The sequence below is a fragment of the Lepisma saccharinum genome, chromosome 15 (assembly GCF_977018435.1).
Source record: "Lepisma saccharinum chromosome 15, izLepSacc3.1, whole genome shotgun sequence".
Lineage (NCBI taxonomy): Eukaryota > Metazoa > Arthropoda > Insecta > Zygentoma > Lepismatidae > Lepisma > Lepisma saccharinum.
The window spans coordinates 16308316-16328571 of NC_139243.1; the positions used below are offsets into that span (position 1 = coordinate 16308316).

General features: G+C 39.2%; 1 protein-coding gene across 3 annotated transcripts in view; it reads right to left on the reverse strand.

The window, feature by feature from the left end:
• LOC145999612 (uncharacterized) overlaps positions 1-19822 on the reverse strand; it is a 308818-nt gene extending 288996 nt beyond the window's left edge. For all 3 annotated transcript variants that reach the window (XM_083136689.1, XM_083136685.1, XM_083136684.1), the window contains exon 1: positions 19759-19822. The gene's annotated coding sequence lies outside the window, so the exon portion shown is untranslated. The remainder of the gene's footprint in view (positions 1-19758) is intronic.
• Positions 19823-20256: the final 434 nt, after the last annotated feature.

Consider the following 20256-nt stretch of genomic DNA (forward strand, 5'->3'; position numbering starts at 1 on the left):
AAGGCCAGTCTTCCCTTTCTCCTGGCATCCTGCATGTCCTCTATCAGAAGTTACCTCTGCCTCAGGATCTGCGCAGATAAATCTTCTCTGAGGAATACTGCCCCTTTACACATAACATAAGGGAAGAGTACAAGAAGAAATTGTTGAATCCATAACCCTCCCTCCCAGCTTGAATGTAGATAAAACAAAGTGAATTGTGACCTTCACCCATTTTTCCCAAGAACTCTGCATTCATTTGACCCGGTTGGTTGAATTCGTGTTTTAAGTCCACTTTATGCACAGTAAGGCTAATCGGGACTGGACCTACAGTTTAAAGTGGGATCCGAACCACTATGTGCCTCCACCGGGTATTGAACCCGGGACCCCTTGATTACAAGGCGACGACGGTATCATTTGACCCGGAAATGGCCCAGCATGATAGTAATGCTGTTTTTAAAAATGGTCAAGTTTGGAAATGAATTATTTATTTTATCTTCACACAGCCTTTGCCAGGTATATACATGCCTTCGAGAAGATTGGTCTCAGCTTTCACTTAGCATTTGCCTTTGATCTTGTCAATAAGTTTCTGGTAGGGTGAGGGTTTGTCAAGCATTTCTTGGAAAAACTCCATTTGTAACTTCTTGTGCTGGCCTACCAACCTGTCACAAGGAAGGGTTAACAATCTTTTGAAAATAACAAATGTTGGTCTTAGTCGTGGGTCTAGCGGCTCAAAAACAATTATACGAGGGCAATTCGGAAAAAAACCTCCGTTTGCACATGCGCGAGAAATGTCCGGGAAGAGCGACGTCAGTCCTGTGTCACTATGTGCAGTAGTCCAGTAGACAGTGAGCAGTGGAAGGAGAAGGTTGTGTTGCAGTTCACTCGTCCGTTACAACAATTGAAAATGAACGTTCCAATAGCAAAGCCCACCAAATGTGAAGTGCGTGCCGTAATTCGATTTCTGTGTGCGAAAAATCTTTCGGCGGCTGCGATTCATCGCGAACTGTGTGATGTTTACGGACCAAACGTGATGAGTGACAGTGTCGTACGTGAATGGTGTCGCATGTTTAAAGATGGACGAACCGACTTGCACGATGTGGCAAGAAGTGGGCGCCCATCTGTAGTCAGCAACGAACTCATGCAGGAAATTGACAAAACTCTCCGTGAAACCCGTCGGTTCACGATATCGGAACTTTCTCTGCGCTTTCCCCAACTTTCTCGGACTGTTTTGTATGAGGTGGTGACAGAAAAGTTGGGGTACCACAAGTTCTGTGCTCATTGGGTTCCAAAACTCCTTTCGGAGGAGCACAAAAAAAACAAAACAGAATGGGCTCTGCTTTGGACTTTCTGTCGCGTTATGCCGTAGAAGGAGAACAATTCCTTAACAGAATTGTGACTGGCCATGAGACCTGGGTGTCGTACGTGAACTCTGAAACCAAACAGCAATCAATGGAGTGGGGACATACGCACTCACCAAAGAAACCCAAAAAGGCTCGGCGAACATTGTCTGCGAGAAAGGTTATGGGAACAGTCTTCTGGGATGTGATAGGTGTACTGTTAGTGAAGTTCATGGAGCGTGGATCGACCATCACTTCAGAAGTCTACTGTGAAACATTACGACAACTCAGACGAGCCATCCAGAACAAGCGTCGGGGCATGCTGACTTCCGGTGTGGTGATGGTTCACGATAACGCTCGCCCGCACACTGCTGGACGTACTCAAGAACTTTTGGAGCAGTTCCACTGGGATGTTTTTGGTCATCCTCCCTATAGCCCAGATTTGGCACCGAGCGACTACCACCTCTTCAGGCACATGAAACAATGGCTTGCATCGCACTTCTTTGACAATGACAATGTGCTTCACGATGCTGTTAGCAGGTGGCTTCATTCCCAGGCGGCAGATTTTTTTGCAGAAGGAATTCCAAACCTTGTAAAACGTTATGACAAGTGCCTCAATTTTAATGGTGATTATGTTGAAAAGTAATGTCATGTTCTAAGTTTCAAATGTATATAATACAAGTTCTGTATCTACGAATGTATGTCATTGATAACCAAACGGAGGTTTTTTTTCCGAACTGCCCCCGTACCAGATGGCATTGGTGGATAAATTTTAACTGATACTACTTATTGATACCGATTCCACTGGTATCAGTCGATACAGATACCTATTCCACTGGTATCAGTCGATATCGATCACCCTAGCGATGATTAGATGAAATTGATAATGGACACTTAGGTCCAGACCAAGATTCGAACCTGGAAATCTTGGTGATGGAATGAAAAGTTAACCACTAGACATGTTTGGCCACAGAGGAAGCAAAATTGCCCTTGGTTACATATTGGAAAAATGCTTGTCATGAGGATGCTGATATGCGCAGGAATATCATTCAGCATACTGCCAGATACCCAGTGTGGTATTTGTAGGGGGGGATGGGGGGAATTCCCTCCCTCTGGATACTTGTGTCCCTACTCTGCTTGATAAATTTTATCCCTGGGGTGGAATGATATTTGGGGAGGAAACAATAAATTATTGGCAATTTACTTACTTTTTCCCACTTCGCCATTCAATTGCAACATTTCCTGTCAGACAACTGGGAGCTCTAATAGGCGAACACAGATGTGGCCTCAAGCGTTGCTCCATTCCTGGAACTGTCAAACAAGTGGCCAGGGTTGAAGACCACCTCCCATCTTCCTTTTTTTGTGTCCATGGAATTTGGCAGGAAAATGCTACCGCAATTAATGTGAAAGTTACAAATTAGTTGTCACGTGACTTGAACTTGTCACCACACAATGTCTGTATTTGTATGAGTGGAACAATAGTGCAAGAAGATAGAATACATGGAAATTTTGATGTGAGCGTGATAGCCCTTTACGAATTCATTTTTTAGAGAACAAGTGTGTTCTTTTTTAGAACAATGAACTAGATTTCTTTGTGAAGCTAGAATGTTAGTGGAAAAAGTTAGCATTACGAGTTCCAGACTCTGCAATATCAGGAATCTGCCTTCAAAATGAACGAAATCTGGTGGCGGTGAATGCTGTGTTGGTCAAAGGATGGATTCTGTACAAGTGTATCTGCACAAGAAGGCAAGAGTATTAAGGGGGTTCTAAAGCCATACTATTGCATAGGCCCAAATTCATTTGGATAACCGTACAACTAATGTAAATTCGGTAAGGAAGAAATTTTCCGATATAAAAGATTGTTTCATTCACTAGAATATGTGAACCTTATAATTTTGTTACGACTGAAGGTATATAAGTAAATAACAGAAAATAAAAGGTCTCCGTCATGTTCAAACTTCTGCGTACATATGGTGCTGAAGTGGTAGTTTTGTCAATACCGGTGTATTCTTTTATGACTAGTAAGGAAGATTTCGTTGTGAAACAAAGATCACATGTTCTTCCAGCAAGCATCTGAAATACTATGTGAAAAAATGAAAACATTTCGTGCCTTCAGAGAGTAGTGGTTATCATTAAAATTTTTGAAGTGACATTTCGTTGCAATATACTCCGTGGTGCAGATTTTAGTCAACACTGTTGCCAATATTTCACTCCGTTTTTTATAAAGATATGATCAATGCAAGTGCTTCGAAACTGTGAAAGTTAAACCAAGTTACCACACAATAACCAATCCAGTAAATGAAGGAAACATCGGAAAAAACTAAGAGGTAAGTCTTATATTTAAATGCTTGTTGCTTAATCCATCAAAAGCAAAACATTTGCAATATGCAAAAGTGATGCATAATGTATGATTTATTTATATGTTGAGGAAATACCTTCAATTTGTCTACCTTTTCAACGCAGCACTCATTTATCCTTGCAAACGAAGTTAATTCTTTGCAATTGTAAAATAAGAAGAGGATGCAGATATTACAGTTTTGTGATTATTGCTAGAGCATGAAATACCTTGATATAGATTATATTCTGGCATTAAATCGATATTGCACAAAATGCTCTACTATCATTCCTGTGAGATAATTTTTGTATTTCACTGGTGATATACAAATGTATGTACATCGGAATTTGCATTACAAATCAGTCTTTCATTATAGTTTCACTACTAAAGATGTCAAGCCTAATGCTCAAAACAATAAAACTGCAAAAGCACAAACATTTTGCCCTTGTACATGGTTGGAACGAGTAGATTCTGACCTACTTTGAACAAGATTTTTCTCCTTTTTGTTTTTGAAACTTGAATACAGTTCATTAAAGCTTGCAAATGTTAAATCCATTAAGTAGGTTAAGCTAAGTTAGGTTGAATTGGAATAGATTTAATGTGAGATCCCCGAATTTTGTGCAAGTTCTGGACAACGTTCTGTTATCTTCTTTCACAGAATCAGGTCAGAAAACCAGTTTTGTAAGCTGCATAAAACTCTTCGGTTTTCTCGTTCTTTCATAATTTTAACGCCTTGTAATGTCCAAAGACAGCTGCAGAACAAACCAGAATAATTCATGAACAACTGTGAAACCGGACTGTGGACATTGTGCGGATGCAACGTGTGTAATATTGTTCTTAAGTATTATGAAACAAACAAATAATCACTCTGCTGCCCATTTACCTTTATTCTCGGTTTTCAAATAAAGGCCACCCCGATGGTGTAGTGATAACGTCGTCACATTGTAATCAAGTGGTTCGATACATGGTGGATGCGTAACCACGAATTTTTGTCTGGGGGAAGAAAGTACCAGGAGGATAAACGTGCCAATAATAATAATAATAGGAATAATAATGATAATGACATTATTATTATTATTATTATTGGCATTTTTATCTTTTATTTTTCTAATATGTTCAATATCATTTTAGCTAATAATGGATAACAAGCACACAAACTGTATTTTTGAAAGACTAAATGTCGAATATAATTCCTTTTTTTACATATGACATGTGTAACTTTCATGTAGAACATATGTTTTACACATATACAACATGGAGCGACGTAAAATAAGAAAATACATATGCAACATGTTAACACAGAATTGTGCACGTATTCAATGTTTCTTTAATAAATATAAGAATATTATTTAAATACATTACATAATCAATTCATCATAACAAACAAACAGCTAAAATTATATAAAATGTTTCTCACATGTATGTGCTTCTTTTCCTCAAAACGATTTTCATACATTTAAAACAAAACTGTTTAGCAACAACAGTCTGAAGTACACATTTGGTCTTACTTCTCTCTCTAGTAATTTACAATACAATATAGAAAATAATTAAAATGTGAGCGAAGCGAGCAAGAAAATTTTCAGATACAATTTTTGCAAACTTAAAACAATATTTATATAATGGGGCGCAAATAATTTCACGGGGCGGCATGGTATTCTATCTTTTACAACTCTTTTCATTTAGATCGATCAGTGTCCAGGTCAGACTCCTGTCGCCCCTAGCTATGGCTCTGAATTGATGAGACTGTAAGAAAAGGAGAAAATGTGAGCAAAGCGAGCAAGAAAATTTTACTAAATGCAAATCGAGAGAGGCAACTGCCGCTCTGTGCCCCCGCCAGGTGCTCTTGGCCGCCTGGAAGAAAAATGCAAGAAATATATGAAAACTAATTCAATCTTGAGTATCATTTTGTTTTGCTACTCTTAGATTCTGCTAGCCTTGCTTTTCTTCATTTCAATGTTGGTCCCCTAGAATTGACTTTCGTCCAAGGTTGATGGGGGGGGGTGCAATGCCCCACTGGCCACAAATAATTTCATGGGGCCCCATGGCATTCTCTCTTTCACAACTTTTTTTATTTACTTTTTTTTATTTACATCGTTCGGCACCCCCTAACTATGGCTCGGAACTTAATTGGGTGGAGGCGCATTGCACAGTGGTTCGGATCCCACATTAAACTGTAGGTCCAGTCCTGATTAGCCTATCTGTGCATAAAAAGGACTTAAAACATCAATTCAAGGTTCTCAAATAAATAATTTTCTTATAGAATAGTAATTTGAGCTTTAATTTCCATCTTCAGTTTTCTTCCAATATTGCAAATAAGAACTTTTGCGAATTTTAATATACCCGAAAATATTATAACTAAAGTCCGCCCGGCCAAAGAACGGACTTGAGGAAACCCAGACTTTCAGCCTCCAGTTCAAGGGGAGAAAAGCGGTGTTGCTACCGGTTGCTACACGCCTGAATTTTGTCCAGTCATACAAGACACCTCTTTCTGTCAACATCAACATGCCTTCTTGGCTCACATTTCAGGGAGAGGTAAGGAATCGGAGACCCTATCGCTTGCTGCATTGCGGTCGCCGTGCTTGGCCTTGTTGAGGGTAGCACCTGTTCCGAAAATGACTCGAAATGAAAAATTTGGCAATGCAGAATACCACGAGAATTCCCCCTCACCACGGCAACTGGACAAAGCCGATTGGTTCAGTGGTTCATGTGACCCACCCTGGGTTTCGACAGGCAAAAATAGAATTTCCAAGTCCATTCTTTGACCGGAACCACTAAAAGATAATTTGGTCTTATCGTCATCCTGAGAAAATGGAACACATTTTTATATCAATTGGGATTCTGCAAAAAAACAAAAAAAACATTAAGAAACTGAAGTTTACGGCCTTGTGGGAAAAAATAATATTACTAATTATAAGCATTTTTCAACAATTTTTATAAATGAAACAAATGAAAATCTGTTTTATCTTTAACTTCATTTTACTAATACAGGGTGTGGAAAATAATATCTTGCAAATGGAAATTCAACAATGAAAGCACGGTGCGTTGTGCTTTGAACGGTCACTCCATACACAAGAAAATAACTTCGCTGGAGCAAGCGAACGAAAGCAAGTCTCTGTGCAAGTAGTGATGTGATGCGAGATGGCTCTACCAATGAACACGTGAGAGGGAATGGGCGATAGCAGCTGAAGTTACCAGCTTTCGCAACATCGGTACTGCTCCACCTTCTCTGCTGCCATGTGCAGCCTTGTTGCAGCAGAGATAGTCGGGACAGAGTATAAAGTCTCCGATCAAAGGTAGAAACTACTGTCATAAAAAATGAAGTGTACAGTCAACGCAGCATTTGCTTCAAATGAATTCACAAAATGTTTTCAATTATTTCAATTACTGTCCTCACTTGGCCCGTCTCGTCTTTGAATTAACTACACTTATTATTGCATTTCCATCTCTGCGTTCTAGATAGATATTAAAATAAATACTTAATATAAAACAACGGATTTTGTATTAATATTTCGACTATTACTACCTTTCACTGATGATATATTGCTTATTTCTCTAATAAGAACATATAACTAAAATCTCATGATATCAATTTCCTTGATCTACTACTATCCACCAACTCACCTCTAACCAATATGGCGTCATCTCACATCGAATACCCTAATCAACCTGTATGTATCTATCTTGCTTATATTTATGCAGAAATCTGGCAACATGGCCCTCGGTTGCCATGACAAATGGTGCTGCCATCTGTTATCGAAAAATTACCACAAAACTGCCTTTAGTATGGCCTTAAAGTGGCAAGTTCCTTTTGATTGTTGGTTGCCTGTGAAAAATTTAACAAATGAAAAATGACATGGCAATGGCTTGAGTAGCCAGTGATGTTACACATTACATTATGTTTAAACTTCATGAATTAAAACACATGGGCCATTCCCCATGGTGGAGCGGTTAGCACATTATGCTACGACGCCAAGGGTCCAGTGTTAGAATCCCGACCTGGGCATGGTGTTTGTGAGTGTCCATTCATCAATTCCACCATATCATCACTCATCCTCCTCTTCGCAATTATCCAAAAGTGGCAGAAAAGTAAAGTAAAATCAACTAAATCAATCAAACTAAAACACATTGGCGAGTTGGAATGTAGTATCCTTTGTTGGAAATATTTTTCAGTTTGAGCATACTTTTCATGTTGGTAGTTTTGTAATTCTGCATCAAGCTAAAGACATTTATAAAATATCATGACTAAAAGTATAGAAGAATCGATATTGAATTCTATCTTGATCAGATCCGTAACAACAATTGATTATGAAATTATGTACACAATGATGGGCGTTATAGATATATAATAGTGGTAATCGTTATTGTCTTGTATTCAAGAAGCCTTAAACTAATTAGCCATCATTTGGTGGGGCACTCACCCACTTAATAAATTTTCAGAATTAACAAGCTAATGGAACTTATGTTAACTTCCTGGACCTGAGAAGCAAGTTAATGAGTAATTTTTATGTTTTCGCAAATGTAACCATAAGTTAGCAGTCTTTGGCCCTAATTTTATGGGGTAGAAAACATTTTGATTCTACCCCCCCCCCCCACCTAAAGTTATTTCCAAGTGTTCGATTTAGATTCCCAAAAGTTAGGTCCAGACTATAGATTTCTGGGGGTGGGTGTCAAAATCTCCATTTAAAAATTGTAGGACCAGTCTCGATTAGTTGTTTTGATTATAAATTGGACTTTCCCTTTTCCTTCTGTCAAGATGCAAATTTAAATCGGCAATTTTTAGCAATTATTTAAAATATGTTTTGTTCAAAGCTATTTTTTTTTAAAAAAAAACGGTTGACTGGCATAAAATGAAGTGCAACCCCATTTGCCATTTAAAATTGTCGATATACCCCTTCAACCCGCAACCCCTCTCCTCTAGAGGCCACACACATATGTGTATATACCTTTATATACAGGGTGTTGCAAAATACCTGTTACAACGCTTGGGAGGTGGTTCGACAAGTAAAAACGAGGAAAAAATGTCATGTGAAAAAATGTCGAAATCGGCACCGTTTGCGAGTGACAGGCGTGCGAAAATCGCCTCACACCATGCGTAAAGTACAATAACTCAAGAAGGAAGAAAGATATCAATGTCGGAATAAAAGAATACAAACAAAATCGTGCCTGACGAATACAATGGTGCAGCAATTGAGGCCCAGTGTAAATTGCGCAAGGTGACTCTCAAAGAAAGTGGGGAATCCCGATGGAAAATATAGGAAATTTACTACTATTTTCTACATAATGTTGAGATCGGAATGTAGGCAGTAAAAAATGACGACGTATGTCCACATGACCCACTACTGCTGGGACACCGTCCCACACTCGGGAAATAGGAAATTCACTCGAAAATGACGCTATGCCGTCAAATTACGCTCAGATTGATTTCAGCTAATTGGTACAGAAAGCTCCACTAGAGGCGCTGTGAGTGTAGGTCACCTGTTACGTATTAGTGTTGGTGGATACTACGTAGAGACTGTAGTCGACCGTTGTTTTTCCTGTCTTGTTCTGCGTCTCGCAGCGTAGAGTTTAGTCTGGCGTGTGTGTATGGTTGAATTGCGCTAAGGAATACTGTACGTAGAGTACGTATTCCCGTGTTCTTTCTCGGTTTGCAACAACTGCGTGGACACCTGTGTGACATTACGTGGGTGCTAATCACGGTAGTTGTGATCCGTCACTCGGAGGGAAAGTGCCCCTGTTTCTGGGCAGTTCTCGAACAAGACAATGGTGGAGTACTCTACCCACGAGCTTGCTGATATGCATCTCGTTTATGGAGAGGCAAACCGAAACAGCCGTGAAGCACGTCGTTTGTATCACGAACGTTTTCCCAATAGGCGATTACCAGCACATGCACTCTTTCAAAGACTTGATGCTCGACTGCGTGAAACTGGATCTCTACTACCCCGTAGGTGGGATTGTGGAAGACCCCGCACTGTGCGCACTGTGCAATTTGAAGAGGACGTGTTGGACGCGATACGAGACCGTCCTGACACCAGCACACGTGTCATTGCTCGTACTCAACAAACCCACCATAGCAATGTGTTCCGCGTTCTTCGAGAGGAGGGATTGCACCCATACAAATTGCATAAGGTGCACCACATACTGCCCACGGACTTTCCCCTACGCATGGATTTCTGCCAATGGTACGTGCAACAAACTCTTTCCATTCCAGAGTTCCCAACAATAGTTTTGTGGACCGATGAGGCAATGTTCACCAGGGACGGCATGTTCAATAGCCACAACAGCCACGTCTGGGATATGGACAATCCGCATGCAATCATTGTGCGCCATCATCAACATAGGTTCGCAGTGAATGTGTGGTGTGGCGTAGTAGGTGACCACTTGATAGGCCCGTACATTTTGCCATCTACTTTGTGTGGTGGGAATTATCGGGTGTTTCTACATGACGTATTACCTGAACTTTTGGAAAACGTGCCACTGGCAGGTAGACAACGTATCTGGTTTCAACACGACGGCGCCCCCGCACATTTCGACCGGGGAGCCAGAGCCTTACTCAACGATATTTTCGGCGATCGTTGGATTGGCAGGGGTGGACCTTTACCGTGGCCACCTCGTTCCCCCGACCTCACACCACTGGATTTCTTTGTGTGGGGAGAAATGAAAAGGCTCGTGTATGAAACCCCTGTGGAAAGTGCTGAGGATCTCGTTGCTCGTGTTAGTGCCGCTGCTGGGACAATTGGTGACATGCCAGAGGTATTTGCACGTACCAGACAATCAGTGCTTCGCCGATGCCATCTTTGTCTTGAAGTCAATGGCGGACATTTTCAACAACCTCTCTGAGTATACCGATGTTTGTGAGCCCCTATCAGCACCGCATAGTGTCCTTTAGTGAAAGGTGCGAGTGAAGATGCTGTATATCGCTGTACTTCATACCGTCGATCTGCATGTGCGGAGGTTGTGCGCTTCTCAGTGGAATCCCTTCCAGATGTGCTGTGCCTGGAAATGTTACATGCCATTGTGTGCGTTTTCTCGCCATTCTCCGTCTTCATTCCTTCGAGGATTACCCACTTTCTTTGGGGAGCTCTCTTGTAGTATATGTACAGCCTAACGACATGTGGCCATTGTTTAACTTTTGTTTTTCGTACTGCAAAGTAGTGTGTCAACATTAAGGGATTGAAAACTTTTTTTTATGATTTTCCAGTATTTTTTTCCATTTGGGATGGTGTCCCAGCAGTAGTGAGACATGCGACAAATTGGTTTCTTTTCTTCGAACCGCAATGTGAACCGTGTACAACAGGAGATTTGCAGTTATTTTCCTATTTCCCGGGTGTGGGACGGTGTCCCAGTAGTAGTGGGACATGTGGACATACGTCGCCATTTTTTACTGGCTACATTCCGATCTCAACATTATGTAGAAGATAGTAGTAAATTTCTTGTATTTTCCATCAGGGGATTCCCCACTTTCTTTGAGAGTCCCCTTGCGCAATTTACACTGGGCCTCAATTGATGCACCATTGTATTCACCAGGTACGATTTTGTTTGTATTATTTTATTCCGACATTGATATATTTCTTCCTTCTTGAGTTATTGTACTTTACACATGGTGTGAGGCGATTTTCGCACGCCTGTCACTCGAAAACGGTGCCGATTTCGACATTTTTTCCTTGTTTTTACTTGTAGAATCACCTCCCAAGCGTTGTAACAGGTATTTTGCAACACCCTGTATACACACACAGCATATAAAGCATTATCTCATGTGGTCTCTAGAGTCTAGACAGTTTCTTAAATACCACACTGCAGATACCCTGCTGGCCTCTACACCACTGTTTGCAGCTCATATGTGAAGCATGTGCATTTGACACATTGCACCCTTGCAAAGACATTCTCAAAATTTGCATATTCTTGCATTTCTTAGCATTTACACAAGCTTCTTCACATTTTGTGCAACTGGTTCTGATATATAAAAATGGTACAAGTACTTCATGATAGAAGAAATTTCGCTTATGTGGGTCACATGTCAGGACAATATAGATCAGACTTTTAGCTTCTGCATTGTGAACAAATTTTATGTTTTTATGTTATGTAATTCATCAAAATATATGAATTGAAAAAAAATTCAACATAATTTTAGATGGGTACATTCGGTCACCAGCCCTAAAATAGGTAAAATTTTTGAATATTTAATGATTTTCTTTTTATTTCCAAGTTTCATATGGGAGTATTGCAGAATTGTACAAATGATTGTTGTAGTAAACTTGAACCACGGTGAAAGTAATCACAACTGTTTGGAGTTCTGAAAAGTGCAATTTATTGGTGGAAAAAATACATATAAAAGTACCTTATACAAATCCTCTGCACTTCCCATCGACAGGGATTTTCCTCATATAAAAAAGAGAAAGTATAGCATAATAATGGAAATGACTGTCAGTAAATTTTGAGCTTTCTAAAAGTTATTAGCTCTGTGTTCATTTCTGGCAAATCATATTTATCAGTGAAAGGTACCTTAGGCAAATATCCGTTTCCTATCTACAAGGGATTCCACAGATTACTGTTGACCAGAGGCTTGAAAGGGTGTCATGCTTTGGACAAGCACCAATATGATAAGATGTTCAAGGCATTTAGGGAATGCTAAGAGACCTAAAACTGGCCCAAAGAATCTAACCACAAAAGCATTTAGATACGTTATTTGAATATTAGGAGTCCTAAACCTGTCTCGTCTAACTTAACTACAAAACCCTTTAGCACCAAACAAAAGACCTTGATGGCATCACCAAATCTGTAATCAAGATGACAGTAAATTAATGGCTGGTACAAAGAGAAGTATCATGTAGGAGTATACAGAAGTGAAAAACCATTATCAAGCAAACTGCAAGTATGTTAACACACACAAACAGAAATTGAACCATAAGAAAAACTCCTGTGTACCATGATGAAATCGAAATTAAATAATGAGAACTTTGGCCTTAAAAATGATTTCTTCATATTGATGTGTAAACCACAGAAAAAATATCGGTAACGATTAGATAAGCCGGAAACACATTTCTTGAAATTTACAGGAGAAAAGACGAGAAAGTACTTATGGAATTGAGTTCTTGTGGACTTTCTGAAACCGGGGAAATTGTTTTTTAGAATCGTGCAACTGATTTGGCCTGTAAGTAAGGTATTTTTCGTCATTCATGCATCTCCGTTGCATGATAGCTCGTGCCACCATTGCCGTCTACTACGTGAATCAAATGTTCCGTGCGTTCGGTTATGTAACCCCCTGTCAGTGTAGCAACCACGCGGTAGTTTGACAAGATGACGTGTCAAGGTTGCGTTGTGAAAATGTTCCTGGATATTGAAGACCCACGAGATTTTTTAATTGAACATGGAATCGTGAAGGAAGAAATGGAATGTCCTAAATGTTCTAGTATATGTAAGCTACACATTGCACGGGATGGGAAGTGGTTCTATATGTGTACGAAAGTTAATTTTTTTTTGTTTACATTTATTTTTCTAAATTTTCCTAACCTAACTGAACCTAACCTAACCTTCCGTGAATAGTTTGTGATACAATTTTTGGCTGAAAATGTTTTGTGAATTGCTTGTGCGGCATTTATAGGTTCATAGGTTTGGAAACACTGCACATCAGCTGACGATACTGCATATCAGCTGACGACAGACAACGTGAGTGAAGATTTGGCTGCCGAATTAGCAACGACAAATAAATAATTATAATGTTAAAATGTTCCGCTATGCATATGAGGTAAGTAGAAATTATTTTTATTTGAAAGTAAATGAGTTAAATGTGTCTCCCGCATATCTAACTGGTACCAAAATATCATATTCCATCAAAACTTTTATATTCATTATGCACATTGAAAAATGCTTCATGAACTAACAAACAACAAGCAATATTACAAATAAAGTTCACTTACACTAAGGAATAAACAGTTATCTTTCCTTACATCTGTTAAATTAGCATCGAATTCATGCTGGAAGTGGATGGAGCATAAAAACTAAGATTGTTTACTAATCAACAGATTTTAAAGTTTTAAGGGTAACAGTTTGATATAGGGAAAACTCATTTCTTCAATTTTACAGGAGAAACTACTTACAGAAATGAGTTTCTGTGGCATTTTCAAAGTTCGTGGAGGTATTTTCTTTCATCGTTGATCTATTGGACCAGGAATTCAAGTATTTTCGAAGAGAAATAAATCTCCGATGGCACTCCTCTACGTGGACCAATGTTCCGTACGTTTGATGACATAACCCCCTGTCAGTGTTTCCAACGACGCCATTGTTTTGCAAGAAGAAAAGGTGATTTTTTTTTTTTGAAAGCTGTATCGCACTGTTTTACGAACAAAATTTTAAGTATGCTTGTCTAACCTAACCGAACCTAACCTTGCTGAAAATGGTTCGTGGGACTATCCGTAAATGGTTTTTGGGGCTATCTGTCAATGTTTTTTGGGGCTATGCATGAATGGTTTTTGGGGCTATGCATGAATGGTTTTTGGTGCTATGCGTGAATGGTTTGGTTTTTAATGTTAAGTATGTTTGCCTAACCTAACTGAACATAACCTAACATTCTATGAATGGTTTGTGTGGCATTTTTCTGTTAAGAAGGTTGGAAACACTGCATACCCACTGATGATCCATGACACGCCTTGCTGTGCCTGCCATATTGTGCCTAATGAAAGCGAAAAAAAGAAGAACAATAAATACTCGTAATGTGATAAATTGAAATTATTTTCATGAGAAAAGCAAAATCCCACCTTCAAGAATGTTTGGCAATGCATAATAGATAAGTACCAACGTCAAACAAGACGAAATGAAAGAGTGAAAGGTGTTTTCCCCATACCAAAATGGTACCAAGAAGGATTCAAGGAAAGATATTAGATTGTTTATCCCTTATTGTTGTAAGTATATTGTAGTTTTCATCACACTTTTCATTTGTTACTTCATCTTCGGGTTCGATATGCAAGAGTCCAACACCCCAGTGCTCCATGTTATACAATTGGTTCCAGCACATGGAAAACACAAATCACGAAGAAATTAGATCCCAATGTATGACTTGCGTAAGCAAAAACCTGCCATTTCGGAGTTCTTTTGCAGCTTTTTATTAGTAAAAATGGTTTGTATGCACATTAAAATAGCAAAATAACTATCTGTATCAAACCTAGCAATCCTAACCTAACTACGTAAAACTACAACTGCTGTTGCGGAATGTAGTTTTGGGTGCTATATTACTTGCGCGAAGCCTTCAACCTGTACTGCTTAACGGTAAAGTAACATGCTAAGGTAATAGATGTACTCTACTTCACAATGACACATTTCAATGAGCTAAAATCAGCTGGAAACGTTCATCAACAGCAAAATCTTTACAAAACATGCAAAATAATTGTCCCAAGTTCCTTTTGTTCCATTGCAATTTCTTCATGTTACGAATGCAATTTTAACATGGTTCGATTTCGATTTACTTCTCTCAACATATATTGCACAATTTTAGCGATTACTTAAGATTTTGTTCAATATATGCTTTTGTAGTTAGGTTAAGCAGGCAATGTTTGGTTCTCTTAGCATTAAAAGAAAGTCCCTAAATGCATTCTACTAAGGTTCCGATTTACATCTACATTAATTCCCACCAGTCTAAGTTACTTACAGTCGCTTGTCAACAGAAAATACATTGTCCAGGGCAAGCGCACATGCTTGCGTAACGTAATTTTTAAGTTGCTTTTTAACATAAATGACTTGTCTCGAAATCTAAACAGTGCTCATTACTTTAAGGAGAGATCAAATGTCGTGTGACAATAATTTAAAAATTCTACGATAATTAGTCTTCCTGGTAGGAGAGTCTGGGGTCGTTTACCCACTGTAATGCCTTGAAAATTACGTTGAATTTTCTTTCAATCGACAGATTTCAATGTTTTACACAATGCAAAAAATGGTTCCAGCTTTAGGAATGTTTTTTTTTTTTAACTATGCTTACCTAACCTAACCCAACATAACTTAACCTTGCCGGAAATGGTCCATGGGGCTATCGTAAATAGTTTTTGGGGCTATCGTGAATGGATTTTGGGGCTATCTGTCAACGGTTCGTGGAGTTATCATGAATGATTTTTGGGGCTATCCGTCAATGGTTTGTGATGACATAATGAACATGAAAGTAGGTTTATTTTTCATTAAGAAGGTTGAAACACTGCATACCCACTCCAAATCGACAAACCACAAGCACGACGCACAATGATCCACAGCTGTATGCGGTATACTGTATGTTCCACAATGGAAGAAAGGAACCAAAAGAATTACTCGTAATGTGAAAAATCGATGATATTTTCGTGTAAAAAGCATGATGGCACCTTCAACTATGTTCCGCAATACATAATTGTTAAGTACGAACCATCTGAAACACAAAATATCCGATTTTAATGTGTCTCCAATACAGAAGGTTGTTCGCTTTATATCCGACCATTTTTGATGGGTACTCACCTTAAGAGATACCGCGCTGCCACCACCGATCATGTTCTATTGGGCCCCCAGCATTGTGGACTATCGCCCGGCATAGCAGTTTCCATTGCAGCAAGCTCCAGCGCAGGACAGGCATGGGAATTCTATGCCACTCCTCCCTGCAAGCTTTCCATAGACCATCCAGGGTGTGTGGGCGGCCATGTTGAAGACGTCGTTTCAACAGTCCAAATACGCAAAAATCCATTGAACTGGCATCTGGGCTTTTCACAGGAATGTATTCAAACGGAATGACATGAATTCCTAATTCCTCTGCCATTTCCTGATAAAAATGTAGTGATGTTCAGGCGGTATGACTCGAAGCCTTGTCCATATATCATCACCTGGTTCGCGTCCATTCCATACAATTTTGGGATGTGTCTCCGATAGATAGGTGTCAGAATGGAGTCTTGGAAGTATCTGGCATTCACCTTCACCTTTTTGTCCACCTTGTGTATCATCAACTTACCCTCATATCCGAATCCCATCACAACCATAAAGCCACGAGGGAAACTTTCTCTGCACTGAAGAAGAAAGTTGCTGCTTCCCTTGCTGTCAATGTCACGGTATGTGAAACTTTGATTGCAGCCCTTCTCCTGGTGGTTTTCATGGGTGAATGTTTCGCAAGGAGAGTCTGTTGTGTGTAATGGGCCACAATAGCTTTCGCACTAGTCACCCCAAGTGTTAATCCATTCTCCCGACACTGTTTCACAATGCGTACGTATTAAAACTTAGCATGGAAAAGGGCCATTACGTAAACCTCACAATACCGGTTGATTTTCGGCGCCATTTGATAACATTCACTACCAACACTCACGCACCTACAAGGTCAGACACAACACTGCTCCCGCCAGCAAACCCATAGTTCCAGCATGATATGCCAGGTGGCAGCACCGAATCGACAATGGTCGGATATAAAGCGAACAGCCTCTGTATAACAGACATTTACCAAAAACGGTTTGTATGTACACAAAATAGCAAAAATAACTATCAGTACCTAACCTAACTATGTAAAATTATAGCTGCTGTTGTGGAAAGTCATTTTGGGTGCTATCTTCACTTGCGCAAAGTCTTCGGGCTGTTCTGCTACATGGTAAAGTAACACGCTAAGATAACAGACGTACTTTACTTAAAAAAACACATTTCCGAGAGCTAAAATGAACTGAAAACGTTCATGAACAACAAAATGTTCATAAACCATGCATTATATTTCACATTCTCCAAGGGGTACAGAGGGTCAAGGGTACTCAGACACACAACCGTTAAATTTTGGATAAACACGGGGCATTGACACGAGGTGAAATTGCATTACACGGTAACACTTCGATCTAGTGAAAACGGATTTCTTTAATTTTACAGAAGAAACTACTTACTGGAATCAGTTTCTATAGCATTATCGAAGTTTGTCAATGTATTTTCTTTCATCGTGTAATCTCTTTTAGAGCGAATTAATATTTTGGTAAAATTTCAGTAACCACCAAATGTCTCTAATTCCCTTATTTTCTTATTTTTCACATTGATACTTACGTATTCTGCACAAGGATTCTTGAAGGTGGCATTTTGTTTTTTTCCACACAAATAATCTCAATTTTAGACATATCAAGTAATTTTTTTATGTTTGCTTTGGCTTGCGTTATACGCAATAGCGGAGAAATCTTGACTAACATTGTCGATGATCAGTGGTTATGCAGTGTTGCAACCTCCTACATCAAAAAATACCTAGGTTCATGTTAATGATTTTGTATTTCTTTCCAGATTCGAAAACCCCACGAACCATGCACAGATAGACCCACGAACCATTCATAAATAGCCCCATGAACCATTCACGCATAGCCCCACAAACCATTCACGGATAGCCCCACGAACCATTCATAAATAGCCCCACGAACCATTTACAGTAAGGTTAGGTTAGGGAGGGTCACATATAGGTTACAATAGTTATAAATTGGTATCGAAAAAACATGCTCAACCCCACACACCATTCTCACATAGCCCCATGAACCATTGACACGTAGCCCCACGAACCACTGATACATAGCCCCACAACCATTTGCGGAAACGTACCTTCTTCAGTTACAAAAACACGTGTTAGGAAACACTGACCGGGATTACGTCATCACACACAGGCTACATCCACCTGGAAGTAAATGGATGCAAGAGCTTTTGTGCATTGGTCACACACATTTATATCAAAAAATAGATGATTTACCGGCAAAATTCAATGAACTATGCGAGAAAACACTTCCCCGAACTCCCACAATTATAAATAAACTGCATTCGGTAAGTAATTTCGGTTATATTATAGTACAAGGGAAACGGATTTCTTTAAATTTACAGGAGAAAGTACTTACGGAAATCATTTTCTGTAGCATTGTGGAAGTTCGTGAATCTAGTTTTGATCCATTTTAATGCGAAAACATGTCTTTTTCTGCGAAAATCTCTGTCCGACACGCTGTTTCTGCTGCCGCCATTTACTTTCTGAGTAACACTTTACTATACCAGAGACGGATTTCTTGAAATTTACAGGAGAAAGTACTTATGGAAATCACTTTCTGTAGCATTGTGGAAGTTCGTGAATCTAGTTTTGATCCATTTTAATGCGGAAACATGTCTCTCTGTGAAAATCTCTGTCCGACACGCTGTTTCTGCTGCCGCCATTTGCTTTCTGGGTAACACTTTACTATACTGGAGACGGATTTCTTCAAATTTACAGAAGAAAGTACTTACGCAAATCATTTTCTGTAGCATTGTTGATGTTCGGGAATGTAGTTTTGATCCATTTTAATGCAAATGCATGTGGTTTTCTACAAAAATTATTTCCCACATGCTATTGCTGCTGCTACAAGCCGATGTTGTCCGTATATGCTAAATTGAACAAAAGGAGTGCTAATGGAACCTAGTCCAACAGGCCTAACCTTACCTAGTAGGCATACCTCATCCCCGTGATGGTTCATGAGGCTATCGTGAATTTTTGGGCTAACATCAATGGTTTTGGGGGCTACCCGTGGATGGTTTGTGGGAAATAAGGAACAACAGTAAGTACTCGTTAATGTAAGAAATAGACATTATTTTCGTTAGAAATTCATTATTTCACCTTAGTAAATGTTCCGCAATGCAGAATAGTACATAAGCAATGTAAAAAAGTGCGAAATATATGATTTATAGGTGTTTCCCTTATACTATAATAGTACCGTAATTTCTCCTTAAAATTGAAGAGAAACGTTTTGCGGATACGAAAATTTTACCCATATTTTCTCTACAAAAATGAATTTTTGACTGTTTTCCTAAACTAACCTTGCCGTGAATGGTTTTTGGGGCTATGCGTAAATGGTTTTTGGGGCTATGCGTAAATGGTGTTTGGGGCTATGCGTGAATGGTTTGTGGGGCTATCCGTGAATGGTTTTCGGGGCTATCCGTGAATGGTTTTTGGGACTATCTGCTATTATTTTCGCGAGAAAAGCATAATTCCACCCTAAAGAATGTTCCGCAATGCAGAATACGTAATTGGGAATGTTAAAAAAGACGAAATAAATTAGTTATAGGTGTTTTCACGAGATCGAAGTGGTACCAATTACACAGAAAGTAGATTCTATTGAAGAGACTATAAGGTACTAATAATTTTCTTACACTATTTCTAATCTGTGGGAACAAATACGCAGCCTGACACAACTCTATATCTGCGAGATAAACACGAAACAAAACAATAACATAAGAGCAAAAATCTGTTGCCAGATCAAAATTAGAAAAGTCTTCTCCTCCGGATATGAGGACACACGCGTGAAGTTGTTGAGGCATGGTTTTGGCGGAAGTGACGTCTCCTAGTACAGTTCGAAAGTGTCAAGAACAGGAGTACGCAAGTACTTCGCAACATCTTATTTGACCACTGTGAAAAATTTCAAAGTCCGGAATTCGTAAATTTGGCAGCATAGCGCTTTAGAGCCAATTAAGAGTAGCCAACTTTGCAACATTTCATTTCCCTAAATGAAAACGCTCGTGATTTTTTTTTCATTCTTTCACATTCCATAAAGTAAAGAAGATACCCTAAAGCAGTAATAAAATATATGAGTAGACAAAAAATTGTTAAGTAGCAATACGAATGTTGAAAATATTTCAAGATTCTTCGTT